This window comes from Staurois parvus, unplaced genomic scaffold, assembly GCF_062004578.1.
Source record: "Staurois parvus isolate SC_StPar_1 unplaced genomic scaffold, SC_StPar_1.0 ptg000553l, whole genome shotgun sequence".
Classification (NCBI taxonomy): domain Eukaryota; kingdom Metazoa; phylum Chordata; class Amphibia; order Anura; family Ranidae; genus Staurois; species Staurois parvus.
Genome location: NW_028318349.1, coordinates 1,637,160 through 1,648,170, shown reverse-complemented (window position 1 = coordinate 1,648,170; position 11,011 = coordinate 1,637,160).

Genomic DNA, 11,011 nt, shown 5'->3' with positions numbered 1-11,011 from the left:
CAACGGGGTTGGTACTCAGATCTGTCATCGGCCGTGTCCGAGGTACACGGCGGGTGACAGATCGCGCCGCTGCGAGGCTCTGCATTACCGCAAACTGCGCATGTGCGGGTGCACGCCAAATGGCGTGCACCCGGAATGCCGCAGCACTTCTTAAGCCACCAAACGGCCATTGGCCGGGCGGCTAATGGTTAAAAACACACAACTTGCTGGATCCAAAGCAGCACGGTTTTACTGAGGGCAGATCATGTCAGACTAATCTGATTGCATTTTTTCACTATATTACCATTGTTTCAGACCAGGGTGGTGCTGTGGACATAGTATATCTTGATTTCAGCAAGGTATTTGACACAGTTCCATATAATGATCGAATACAAATGTTGTACAAGCTAGGACTTGGGTGGTTCAGAGGATATGCAGCTGGCTAAAGGATAGATACCAGAGTGTGGTTGTAAATGGGGTTCACTCAGAAAAGAGACCAGTCACTAATGGTGAACCACAAGGCTCTGTACTAGGTCCTGTTCTATTTAATCTATATATAAGTGATATAACTAAAGGTTTGTTGGGTAAGGTATGTCTTTTTGCTGATGACACAAAAGTGTGCAATAGGGTTGATATCCCTGGAGGTGTATGTAACATGGAACATGATTTGGTATTGCTGGAAGATTGGTCAAAAAAGTGGAAATTGCAGCTCAATGTTTCTAAATGTTAAATAATGCACCTAGGGAAATAGAATCCCTTGAGGGAATACCACATTCTGGGTACATTGTTGGCCAGCATTTCAGAGGAAAGGGACTTGTGGGTATTTATTTCAGATGATTGCAAAAGGAGAAAACACTGTGGCCAAGCAGTGGGGAAAGCAAAGAGAATTCTCTAATGCATCACTAGAGGTGTCACCAACAGGAGGAAGGAGGTCCTCATTCCCCTATATAGATCTTTAGTTAGACCTCATTTAGAACACTGTGTCCAGTTCTGGAGACCACACTTACAAAAAGATATTGAAGAGATAAAATGAGTCCAGAGACGGGTAACAAAAATGGTGAAAGGTCTGGGGGATTAAACATATCAAGAGTGACTTCAGGAACTTAACATGTACAGTCTGGAGGAAAGAAGGGAAAGGGGAGACCTGAATGAAACCTTTAAATACAGCAAGGGGGTGAATAAAGTTCAGAAGGGCATGAAACCATGAAACCAAAACCAAGAACACGGGGATATGACCATAAACTAACTGGAGGAAAGTTGAAAACTAATCAGAGAAAGTACTATTTTACTGAAAGAGAAGTTGATGCCAGGAATAAACTTCCAGCAGAGGTAGTGAGCCAGTCAACAGTAAATAGCTTCAAACATGCTTGGGACAAGCACAGATCTATACTCAGACAAAAAAAGTTAACAAAAGCAAAAAAAACAAAAAGCAAAAAAAACAACCCCCCCCCCCAAAAAAAACAAAAAACAACAAACTGGCAGACTCAATGGACCACTAGGTCTTTTTCTACCATCACTTTTCTATGTTTCTTTGGAAAGATAATGATACAAGAAGGAAAGAATGGTCAAATATAGTATGTTTTTTTTAAGAGTACTACAATTTCCCCAATTGTATGGGAGCAATTGACGGGAAACATATACAGATCAATAGAGAGTGGCAGCAAGTACTTTAAAAAAAAGAGGTTATGAATTATTGCTTGTTTTTTTTATAGATGTAGGGTCATATGGGAACTACTTGGACTTCAGTATTTTTGGGCATTTAATATTTGGACAGATGCTTCATGAAAAAGTGCTCTTTGAATTTGCAGCAGTGCAGCAGAACAAAAGTGCATAGTTTGAACAGCAGTAGCTGAATACTGGGTGAGCTTCAGTGAACACTGGAGGAGCAGAATGGAGGGCACACCAAGCCATGCTACAGCATGAAGCAGGCAACTGAAGACATCCTTCAAGAATAGTATTCCACTTGAAAGGCTAATAATCACATTGGGAGTGAAGATATCCAGTCTCCAGAGAGGGAGCCTCTTTTACACCCTGTGAGCTGCACCCATCCATCCCTTAAGGGGAACTATATTGCGCGTTCCGGTGAGTGCGCATTTCATCCATATCTGATTGCACAAGCACCGAATTTTGGATAAACGCAGGATATATATGAGCACCTACAGTCACCTTATGAACTTTTTATATATTTTATGATATTGATTTATATCTTTTTACTGCATTTTAATATTTTTAGTGCTGCACACTCTTGTTTATAAAACTTGACCTGCCCAAGAATTCTCTGCTGCCAGGAAGTCCTGCTCTACCCTTTGTCTTTAGCCATATTCTAATCACCACCTGGATTTATAAAAAAGGGTTTTCAATTATCAGCTGACCAGAGCACAAGGAGTTGTACGGTGTGCTTTTGACCCCATTTCCAGCAAGTGGCATTTCCTGCACACTTCAATCATCTTGAATATGAATAAAGCAATCACTGTAGTTAAGGCAGCTCAAGCCTGGCACAATTTTGTTCACCACCATGGTGGATTCCTTCTTGAAGGTGGAATAATCCACTCCATGGAAAGGGCCCATTGGACAAAAAGCTGGGGCAGCACACATGGTGCAAACATTACTAATAATTTTGCATTCTTCTTTATGTCTACCACAGGCATCTTGACACTATAGAATAATTTGAAATAAGGACTTGAAAGCTACTGACGTCTTTTGATAGCATTTCAGTTTCTGCACTCTTGTTTTTCTCTCTCTCTTCTTGTTTTGCGTAATAAAAGTATTTAAACAATCCAATTCCGCCAAGCCCCCCCCAAAAAATAAAAAATAAATTTTTTTTTTCCTTTGGCTATTTTACTTAATTTGCAATATAATATTTTGTAGCTAGAAGTACCTCTCACCAAGAAAATGTTTCATGGGTTTGTCTAGCAAGGTTGGCATATGCTAAATCCTAATGGCAAAACTTCATAAGCTACTTCACACTGGGCGACCATATCAGCAAAAACATGCTGCTGAAATGTTGCACAAAACTTGTAGAAAGGTTTACATCATATCAGAAAGAAACATGATCATTATGTTATGCAGTGTGAGCATACATAACATGGCTGCTGTACACAGATAGAGGTTTTTAGCTTTGCTCTCTTTCTGGGAGGCAGAGTACTGTGACTTCACCAGTCAGGCAATAACTGTGCTGCAGCTTCCTCCAAGGCTTTGTTTCTTCTTCCTCTACGTTTGAAATGGGGGCCATTGGGCTGACAGAAGTTTGGGTGGACATGCACAAGGCTTATAAAATCCTCTGCATCGGAGGCAATATGTACTGTCTTCCACCTTTATCATCAAAGCTGTGTTTACACAGGGGAGGGAAGGTGCATTTTGAGTGAAAAAATGTCCAACGGCCATATAAAAAGCCCTTAATAATACTTGCGCCCCATGTTTACAGGTGGAATTCTAAACGACCCTTTGCACACTGGTATATACCCTTTCAAGAAGACTTTGCAATAAAAAATAGGGATATTTAGTTCAAACATATTTCAATACATGTTTAAGCTGGCCTACTGCATCAAAGGAAAGATAGAAATGTTTCTAGTGTTAATATGTGGTTACACCCCTTTAGCACCTGATGGATAAATGCAAGTACTAGCTATCGGGATTTGAGCCCAGGTATGTCTTGTTTGTTGTATTATGGGTCAGTAGCCAGACCTAACCCTAGTAGCTCTCCCCCATTGTGTCTTTTCCCCTATATTGGCATTGTGTCCACAGTAGCATTTGCGTAGGCAGAGCAGAGCAGGACTGGCCATAGAGGGATTACTTTGACGCAGTTGGCCATTTTAAACATGTATTGCAATATTTAACAATTTGACACTTCCGCACTATATTAATTTAATGGTACATAAAAATTAATAGCAAAAAAAGCAGCCAACACAGTATTGCAGGCAAAAACACATAGACATATAGAACACAAAGGTACGGCGCTACAGATAAATTAATAAAATAAAAGTCCAATAATGTCCAGCATAAATTAAAAAAATATAAATGCCTCTGTAATAAATTATATGAATGTCAAATAAATTCCACAAAAATTCCAAAAAAACTAGGAGAGTCCACCATCACCAACACCTCAGAAAATGCTGCCTTTTCTGGGCTATTGGTAATGGTGGACTCTCCTAGTTTTTTTGGAATGTATTTGACATTCATATAATTTATTACAGAGGCATTTTTTTTAAATTTATGCCAGAGATTATTGGACTTTTATTTTATTAATTTATCTGTAGCGCCGCACCTTTGTGTTATATATGTATTGCAATGTGTGAACTAAATATCCTTATTTTTTTATTGCAAAGTGTGCTGGAAAAGGTATATACCAGTGTGCAGAGGGTTCTTCCAGGATTTCTAGTGGTAATATATGGTTAGCACCTGATGGATAAATGCACGTACTAGCTATTGGGATTTAAGCACAGGTATCTCTTGTTTGTTGTATTATGGGTCAGTAGCCAGACCTAACCCTAGTAGCTCTCCCTAACTTTGTCTTTTCCCCTATATTGGCATTGTGTCCACAGTAGCATTTGCGTAGGCAGAGCAGAGCAGGACTGGCCATAGAGGGATTACTTTGACGCAGTTGGCCATTTTAAACATGTATTGCAATATTTAACAATGTAACACTTCCGCACTATATTAATTTAATGGTACATAAAAATGTATAGCAAAAAAAGCAGCCAACACAGTATTGCAGGCAAAAACACATAGACATATAGAACACAAAGGTGCGGCGCTACAGATAAATTAATAAAATAAAAGTCCAATAATGTCCAGCATAAATTAAAAAAATATAAATGCCTCTGTAATAAGTTATATGAATGTCAAATAAATTCCAAAAAAATTCCAAAAAAACTAGGAGAGTCCACCATCACCAACACCTCAGAAAATGCTGCCTTTTCTGAGCTATTGGTGATGGTGGACTCTCCTAGTTTTTTTGGAATTTATTTGACATTCATATAATTTATTACAGAGGCATTTTGTTTAATTTATGCTGGACATTATTGGACTTTTATTTTATTCATTTATCTGTAGCGCCGCACCTTTGTGTTCTATATGTATTGCAATGTGTGAACTAAATATCCTTATTTTTTATTGCAAAGTGTGCTGGAAAAGGAATATACCAGTGTGCAGAGGGTTCTTCCAGGATTTCTAGTGGTAATATATGGTTAGAACCTGATAGATAAATGCATGTACTGTCTATTGGGATTTGAGCACAGGCATATCCTGTTCCATGTTCACAGGTGTACGCTTCAAAGTCTATGGGGCCAAAAGTGCTCAAGTCGGCCTGAAAAAGTAGCTCGTACTTTTTTAAGCAACAAATATCTAGTGACAGAACAGTGATATGTGAACAGGGGCCATTGAAAACACTGGGATTTCTGTTTGAGCATTGTGTCACGCTTAGTCCTTGAGCAAAGTCTAAAGATCTGGCCTAAAGATGCCTCACAATGCTTCTGCAGCTGGATCTCAGCTGCCAGATTTCTACTGTTTGCTGCAGAGTAATTCCTGCTTTGTTTCTGTTTTTGAGTGTTAAATTTTTTTTAATTTCAAATAGGATGGGGGGAGGGGATGGTAGATTAAGAAACGCAGAACTCTGACGTGTGTTTGTACTTCTCAGTAGAGGAACACCAGTGTATACTTGAGAAGAGAAAAAACATGACTACGTTGCCCTTCGCAACCAGGCAGCTTACATGTATCACCATGCAGTCTATAAACATGTAATCAGAACTAATGCTATGGACAACACTGACCTTTTTTTTCAATTAGCTGTGATGAGATCTCATAATTAGCACATTTTTGTTATTTTATGTCATTTATCCATTTCCAGTGGTCAACATACAATATATCCAACTTTCCATTTTCAAGGTGACCATGCATGGGTGTTTTTTTGTTCAGTACAGGATATATTTCAAATCCTTAATAGATGAACACTGGAAAAATAAATGTGCAGGGAGTAAGCGCACTGGGTTTGATAATTAATAAAAAAGCTATTCCCAAAGACAAGTCCCAGATTCTAGCCAGCTCAGTTAATTGTTTTAAAGCAGTATTAAACCCAAAACCAAAAATGTAATATATTGCAGCTTACGAATCCTTAGATTTGGAGGCTGCATTCATTTTTCTTTTTTAGGATTTTTCCTCTGTTTTCACCTGGTAATCTGCCCAGTAACACATCTCCTGTATTAGAGTGTCCCCACTCTGGATGAAGAAGCTCAGGGGCACAATAGACAGCAGCATTGTTAATCTGGGGGAAGGGTAGTGGGGTAGTGTTAAGTGGACTAGCAGATTTAGATACAATAACAAACTGTCAGACTCCAGCTCACACTGCAGTTAGACAAGCAGTTACAGAAATCAGTTTTTTTTTTTGTGGGGGGGGGGGGGGGTTGGGGGGGGAGTTCTACATGAATAAGTAGAGGCTAATCATTGTTAGCACTCTAGTCAGTGGTAAATGGTTTGTCTCCACACTCTTAACTGATACTTTTGAAAGAGCACTTATTCTGTTGAAGATCAACAGACTTACTATCCAGATCACCAGGTGAAAATAAAAGAAGAAAAAGCCTAAAAAAATGCAGCCATCAGATCTAAGAATTGGTAAGTTGCAATATAATAAATGTTTGATTTTGGGCTTAACAGAGAAGTATGGGAATTACAAAAATAAGCATCTATACACATCTAAGTGGACACAGTATTGGTTTGATGGTACATCTGTCCCCCAACACCTCTAAGATAGAGAACCAAGCGATTATTTGACCGCTTATTGCTCAATTCTCAGTCTTCAGTGAGCAGAGAGCATTGACTGTCAGTCACTGGCTGTCTGCTCCGCCCCTCATTGGAGCACTGGGCTGTCAGAGGCTGAGCCAGGTGCCATTCAGGCATCTGAGTGGACCCTGACATTAAAGTCCAGATCCTTCCAGAGTCTGGACCTGCTTAATGACTCTGGGTCACAGAAGTGAACAACAAGTGCACCCCTGTGAGCCACAGAAGAAGTAGGGCCATAACAGCTTTGGTCCTACTTCTGCTTTAATACCACTTTAAGAAAAAGCTGGACAGAATAAAACTAGCTATTAACATTTATAAGTAATAACACCAGGGATTGTTGATCTATGGAATACCTGGATGCCGTAGTGGATCAGGAAGGATTTTTTCCCCCAAAATGCTCCATGCTATTTAAGGGTTTTCTTCCTTTTGGATCAGCTGTGGCTATTGAGTTCTGTATCTGCAGATTTTCAATTTTTTATTTTCAATTTTTTCTAATGGTAGAACTTAATGGACGTGTGTCTTTTTCCAATTTGACTATATACCCAGTAGTCCTGTATGTAACATAATAAATGCATATTCAGTAGGACAGGACAACAGCTCTGTGCAAAGCCAGTCATCACTCACTCATAAATTGTGTTCCACTGGCCTAAATACTGTAGCGTGATAGCAGTGTGTGTACATTGCACACAGTCATTGCATTGTGTTTTATCGCATACGATAAGCTCACTGTATACACATGTGAGTAAAAGGCGCACCTTTTATCTGTCGGATCATTTGTTGACTGTCGAATAAGACTGTGGCCTATACACACAAAAAAGAAGCACTGGTACACCCCAGATAAAGAAAGAAACAGATCAAAAAAATTTGATTTTCTCAGCATTTATTATTTAAGTTCCCATGCATATTAATTCATTTAAGGCCAATATCCCCCACATGACCACACAACAGACATTTAGGCTTCTTCCACTGATATAATACATCCATGTATGTACAGAGAATATTCACACATTCCCCACCTTCCACCCAGGATCATCTACCTATTTCTCCTCCACATCTCCTCTTCATACTTCACTCCCATTCAAAGATCTTTTTCAAACTTTTTTTTTAATGAATAAGACATATGGCAAGGCACCATTTTCCTCTGAATATAGCTCATCTGTCACTTGCAAGTTTTCAGGTCTCTGTATTTTACTTCTAAGCATTTTGATTAAATACCCTAAATCAGATGATTAAAAAAAAAACAAGTGTATCATAAAATAATTATACAGTACATGTTCTCGTACTAATTAGACATGTCATCCTCAACTGTTTCTGTATCCTAACCCATAGGTTCATATTGCCACCATCATTAGAGACCACCAGAAGTTTCATCTTTTACAGGATTGTCATTCTAGACTTTTATTGTACTATGCCATCATCAAACCATTGTGTCATTGCAGAACCACGGCCCATGGGATCAAATGTATACTTCAAAATGTTATTTGTGCATTTGCAGCTATTTCTATGTCACACTTAAAGGGAAATTCAAATGTTTTTTGGCAAATTTTATTTTGATGCTATCTTTCTATATTATTATAGTATTGTTTAATTATTTGAATACAACCTTTTGTTTATTAAAGAAAAAAAAAATATTATATATATATATACACACACACATAGACGTTCTAATGCTTGAAGGTTTACCAGTTTTCTGGCAGACAGTGTTAATTCACCATTGCAGACTCTGCTGTCTCTGCTAGCAGGAGAGGAATGTGTCTTCATTCTGCATACAGGGGTTTATTTACTAAAGCTGGAGAGTGCAAAATCAGGCTCACTTCTGCATAGAAAGCAATCAGCTTCTAACCTCAGATTGTTCAATTAAGCTTTGGCAATAAAACCTGGAAGCTGATTGGCTTCTATGCAAAAGTGAGTCTGATTTTGTACTCTCCAGCTTTAATAAATAAACCCTAAAATGGCCTCTTTATGACTTTGGCTGCTTTATAGATTTAATTGGAGTACTACCTGCAGACTAGAAGTGGTAAATATTTAAAAGTATTCATATGCAGCATTTCATGATTACCTTTTTAAAAAGAAATACAAATGTTTAATACTCCTTGTTTAATAACAAAAAACATACAAATCGATAATTTTATTTTAAATCTTATAATTATTGGTTGTCTTGGCACATCGTTGACAATCTCAGTTACCTAAAAGCTGAAACAGCCAAAGAAATAGCAGTGAAGTCCTGTGACGTGACAGTTGTCAAGGAATAAGAGTCCCTTTTTAAGATGTATAACTAGAAGAGGACCAATGTGTGATTTTTAAAAACTGCAGCCAAATTAGGTTTACCTCCACATACCTGCACCTGAAATCTGGGTATTTAAGAAATGAAATTCAAGTGGAACAATTGCCTTGATACTGATGTTGTCACAGTTCCATCTACTAGTGAACTAGGACATTTATTTTCAACATGGACTGTGACTTACAATGTCATCTTAGAATGAACTAAAGCAGAATATCACTCTCTCAGTCAACATTGCCTATTTGTAATCCTTATGCTGCTAGCATTAGTAAATAGATAGAAAGGTATATTATATGTACTTGTTTTAAACTTCTTTTTAACATTTCTTCAGTTACTTCCTGGTTTCCATGCCTAAGCAAATGATGTCATACATCCTAGGAATCTTCAGGAGGGGAGGAAGAGTTTTCCCAGCTAAGCACACCTCCTATTTGCATACCTGAGCTAAGGGCAGATAGATTCCAGGAAGTAAATGCTACATTAATCATTTGCCCTTACTCAAGATGGCCACTGCCAGATATGCTAGAGGTGTTTTCACAGTGGTTTCTCAGCAAAATAAAGCATGGAGACATGGATGGATGGACAAATTGGCTTTGAATATTAAAAATGAATAAATAGCACGTTTGGTGTGTAGTGCTCAGATGCAGTGAAGTTCCGCTTTAAGTTTAGTTATGTTGAATTGTTGATCACAGTCTTTCTGGCATTTTACTTTAGGGTGATGATTTGTTGACTGAGCTTTTTTTTCAGTGGATTACCAAAATATAAAGAATCCTGGCTGGATACCTAAGAGAGCATAGGTTGGTGGACCTGGCAATAAATTAGTGCTTTTGTAAATCAGCTCTAAAGTGACTCCTTTATTATGGAGAATAGATATCAACTAGCCACCTTCCATCATTTTCTACTTAGCTATTCCCAAAATGCAGGTCACAGTGTAGATCCTACAGTATTGCACAGTGTTTTCTCTGCTTTGACACAGTGGGGTTGGTTTACTAAGGCTGCATTCACACTTGAGCTTGAAGCTCAAAGCTTGAAGCTCCAAAAAAGCTCAGAGTTAAAAATTAAATTGTTCTCTATGCTGCCTGTTCACACCTGATCACGTGAGCATGCACCATAGAGAACAACTGATTTTTTATGTTTGAGCATTTTTGACAGTTCGAGCTTCAAGCTACAAAACGCTCAAGTGTGAATGCAGCCATAAACTGCAGAGTGCATAATCCGGTGCGGCTGTGCATGGTAGCCAATCAGCTTCTAACGTCAGCTTGTTCAATTAAGCTTTGACAAAAAAAAAACTGGAAGCGGATTCGTTTCTTTGCAGAGTTGCACCAGATTTTGTACCATGCAGTAAATCAGCTCCACTATATTTTTGCTGAAATTCTCATTCATTTAAGTAGTGCTCAGGGGCGGACTGACAACTCATGGGGCCCCCGGGCAATAGGGGATCATGGGGCTCCTGTGTCCTTGCCCAAACTCAAAAAGCCTATGAAAAAGGTACCAGGGGCATCTCATGGGGCCCCCTACTGACCCCGGGCCCTCGGGCAGTGCCCGAGTTTCCAAATGGTCAGTCCATGCCTGATAGTGCTCCACCAGCTTCAGACTCCTGAACATGACTGTGCTTTATAAATGTGTGGTATTTGTTTTCTTTTTTACAGCAGGGGTATGGCAGCAATATGGCCATACCACATCTTTCTAAATTAGGTCCGAAATGTATTGCAATATCATTCAAGCTTATATGTTTCTTCTTCTCTATTGTCATTAGGTTTTGAACTGTTTTACAATCGAACACATTATGGGCAATCCATTTAGTAGAAATATTTGCTATTGTTGGGTTAAAATAATTCTAACAATTATATCCATATACAACAAATGATGTTTGAAATATTTCAAGATAAAAGTTGAACATTTCTAGTAAATGTGTTCAGGATCTTCTTCATTTGGAAGCACATTCCCATCTACATGGTTATTAGTGAAAATTTAGTTTTT